The sequence below is a fragment of the Arachis duranensis genome, chromosome 3 (genome assembly GCF_000817695.3).
Source record: "Arachis duranensis cultivar V14167 chromosome 3, aradu.V14167.gnm2.J7QH, whole genome shotgun sequence".
NCBI classification, from domain to species: domain Eukaryota; kingdom Viridiplantae; phylum Streptophyta; class Magnoliopsida; order Fabales; family Fabaceae; genus Arachis; species Arachis duranensis.
Genome location: NC_029774.3, coordinates 120741470 through 120746111, shown reverse-complemented (window position 1 = coordinate 120746111; position 4642 = coordinate 120741470).

Here is a 4642-nt window from a genome sequence, read left to right as displayed (position 1 = left end):
TATACTTTATTTTAAGGGTTGATTTGTTCAATTTATATATATAGATATTTAATAACTATGTGTGTAAATTAATATTTTATATTAATAATTATTATTAATAACTAAAAAAAAGTTATAATGTTTAACAGAAATAAATATTAAAAATCGTTTTGTATATTTTAAAACATAAGAATAAAGTAGCTGATTTTAAAATCTTGACGGAGTGATATGAGTAATTCACTCCTAAGATAACCTACATGTACAGTTACTTGTATAATATTCAAATGTTACACTTTACTATTTATATACAAAGCTTTGGACTTTAAAGGAGCAAGATATTATATGGTTAACATTATCTATGTTTAATAATTCATATAATTAACATTCAACGCTCGTGTCGTTGAAATTAAAATTCTTTTAACAAGAAAGCGTGATTATATCAGATGTTACCTTAATCCTAATTCTTATACATTTAATGAACGATAATACTAAAAAAATAAAAAATTAAATTTATTTTATTTGATATTTATTAATTTTAATGATAATTAATAAATATTAAATAAGATAAATTTTAATTATTTTTATTTATTATCAAATATTTTCGTTTAATTAATTAACACTGTTAACAAAAGCCAATTTTCTTAGGGGATTTGGATAATTGATTCAAAGTGATGAGATGACTTGGGGAACTGCACCACAACCAGAAGCAAATATAGTTAAATACTAAATAGCATCGCTTGTAACATCAAAACGCCGGTCTTCACATTTGGATGACAATAAATTAAAAATTAAGAATATTTATCTACAAGACTACAATGAAAGAAATCAAGTGTAGCTATTCCATGAATCTTGTTTATATCAATAAGCACTTCACACACTTTTATTTATGAAATATATATAAAAAATAGTAAAGATTAAATTAATTGAGATGATAAATAATTTTTAGTTTAATAAAAGATTTTGAGTTCAAATTTTAAAAATAATATTTTTTGTTGAATTATATATTCTGATGTACGGATATTAATACAAACACGAAATACGCAGATACACAATTTTAAAATTTTTATAAAATAAAGGAACACAACATATATATAAGATAAAATATTTTTTAGATAAATTATAATGATATTTGATATTTTATTGATATTAAAATATAAATTAATTTTTTATTATTTTTAATATATTTNAATAATATATTATTTCTAAATTCATTTCAAGAATATATGTTAAAAATAAGGTTGGAAACGTAGACACGTAATGATATTTAGGTGTGTCCAAGTGTGTCAGCGAAATTTTTTTTATTTTTTATTAGGACACGGTTGGACACAGAAGACACGCATGTCGAACGAGTGTCGATAAGTGTCATGTCCAAAACGTGTCCGACATGCGAACACGAAAAATCGGAGAAGTGTCCATGCTTCATAGATTATATATGACAAAAGATATTATTAAACGAAGGGTTAATCACGATTTTGGTCCCTAAGATATAGGCTGAAAAATTTTTTGTCCCCAACCTTTTTTTGCATATAAATTAAAATCGTCCATAAAATTTAACTTTGTTTTAAAATTGTCATTCTTCACCAAAAGACCCCTCCCCCCTCTTCACCAAAATACTCTTTTTCAATTCTTCTTTTGCTTCTCCTCTATCACACTAGCATCTATTATTCTTTTTCTTTTTTTCAAGTAGAATCACAACAACAAAAGCGGCGGTTGCTGGAGCTATTTAGCGGCGATTTTGAATCGTCGCAAAACATTTCGTGGCGGTTTAAAGAAACGTCGGAAGATGGGACGCGGCTAAACGGATAGCGGTGGTTTTAGTTAACCGCTGAAATAACCGCTGCTAAACGTCTATCAATTTTGCAAACCGCCGCTAAATAGCAAATAAGCGAAAACAGCATTTATTTTGCAGCAGTTCTAAACCACCACCAAATTTTAGTATTTCCGTTCATAGTTATTAGAATCAGACCGGACCGTCCGGTGGTCCAACTGACTCAATCGTTAAACCTGCGCTTCTACCATTAGACCCAAACCCGGAAGAAGAAAAAGCTTTAACAATGTCATGTTACCACTAAACAAAATGTCTCTTCAATGTATGTAGCGCTAATAATTATATATATCATATGAACACATTTGATTGCCACACATATTTTTGTTGTATACTTTATATATCTGATCATAGTTATCATAGGCACCTTATATATTGGGTAAAATACACAATTAAATCAAATGGACGACCAAATTACACAATTCTATCAAATTGAAAAATATTACCAGAATCTCCCAAAAGTACATTCTTATATAATTCGAATCAGTCTCAGTCGAATTAGAGAAACCAACACTAATTCGAATTAGTCCTATTCGAATTAATAGTAATGCTTGTAACTCGAATTTGTCCAATTTAATTTATGCTTGCATGTAGTCTTAGGGTAGTTCAAATCAACCAATCAAATTATGCACGCTAGGACGTCCTTAGTAATTCGAATGGGTCTGCTTCGAATTAATTTTGGACCATAGTAGATCAAATTAATTTACGTCTATTTATATATGATCCAAGCATATATAGAGAGTACATTTAATAATATCCATAATGAATTCAATAAAGAGTATATTCAATCAAAAATAAAAAAATAATAATTATAAATATTTTTTATAAATTATTAAAAATTAAATATTTTCTAAAAATATTTATTAAGATTTAGAATTTAGTCTTTAATATTTAAAATTAGTAAAATATTTGTCAAAAATATTATATTTTGTTGGTCAGTTAGCATTATTGAATCTATTAACCACGATAATATGTAGATAATTAATTGATTTTCATATAAAAATATTTTTATTCTATTTAGTATTTAATTTTGATAAAATATTAATTAATTTTGAATATAGTTATTATGAATTGTTATATCTAAAAAATATTTATAATTATTATTTTTAAAAAATATTTGATTTTTAATTAGTCGAGAGTATGATTTTATTTTCTTCTTTTACATTCATGTTTAAATGCAAATTTAAATACCAATAAAGTAAACAAGAAAATCTTATTGGTAAATTTATTCACATGAGTTAACATATATAGCTTATTTAACTTGTGAATTTTTTTACGTAAAACGAATGTAGAAAAAGTGTTACGAGTTTAAGTAACAATGATTTAAACATATCTAGCTTAAGATAGTAGTGTTTACTTAACTAAATTATACCCAGATGGTTATTACTAAAGAAAATATTGTAATATGTGGTAATACGCATTTTGCAGCGGTTCAAACAAAACTGCCGCAAAATGTAAAACAGTAACTCACCCGACAGTACATATAGCGGCGGTTTTCGAAAAGATGCACCTAAATGTAAGCCTGATTGAAATATAGCGACGGTTCGTGAAAAACCGTCACTATATGTGCTGCAGGTTGTCGTTCGCAAAATTTCTGCCGCTATCTGCCGTAATTGTTGTAGTGAATTTTAACAATAACAACAAAAAATTAACTAGCAAATATCAAAAGCAAAAGAATAAAATTAGAAGAACAATAGAATCAGAATAAAAAATAACAATATGATTAACAAGATTATCATGATCACCATGAGAATCAAAATAATAGTCTTTGGCGGTTGTGAACAACTCTGAATCAGCCCAAGCTCAAATGTCCGAGTTCCTCAAACTACAACTGCCGAGTCCGCCTCTCTCACGTGATCTATCGCGCTTCTGCTTCTTTCTCTTATTCTTACTCCTCTTCTCCTTCTTATCTCTTCCCTCAAACTCGGAAGATTCTAGAATCTCGTAGGAAGAATAAGGAACGACCTTCTCCTGAACTTGATTTTCGCCATCTTCTTAATTCGTCTTCCTCGTCGTCGTCGGAGCGATGGTACTACTGTGACAATAATAGGGTGGTTTCGCTGCGGAGTTGGGAGGCAACGACGTCATTTATGAGAGACACATAGTCACCACCTTCTCTTTTCCCTTCTTCTTCTTCCTCGTCCCGCCTCTCTCACGTGATCTATCGCACTTCTGCTTCTTTCTCTTATTCTTACTCCTCTTCTCCTTCTTATCTCTTCCCTCAAACTCGGAAGATTCTAGAATCTCGTAGGAAGAATAAGGAACGACTTTCTCCTGAACTCGATTTTCGTCATCTTCTTAATTCGTCTTCCTCGTCGTCGTCGGAGCGGTGGTGCTACTGCAACAATAATAGGGTGGTTTCGCTGCGAAGTTGGGAGGCAACTGCGTCATTTATGAGAGACACATCGTCACCACCTCTTTTTCCTTCTTCTTCTTCCTCGTCCCGTGTGAAATTCCTTTTTGGTTTTTTTCCTCTCATCTGTTTTCTTTTCTTTTTTTTTATTTTATAATTTTTTAGTAAGAATAATTTGGTAATAAAATTTAATATTTAAGTAAAAAGGACGAGTTTAAAATAAAGTTAAATCTCAGACACGATTTTATATGTAAAATAAATTGAAAACGAAAAAAAATTTCGTCCTATACCTTAAAAATTAAAATCGTATTTAACCCTTAAATAAATTTAAAACACAAATTTTTCGTATATACTCATTATATATAATATAAATTTATTCTATTGATTTAGAATAATGTTATGTATATTATAATATATATATATATATAATGTTATGAATAATAAGAACTTAAGAAGTGAGAGATAATAAAAATTTATTTTTTATT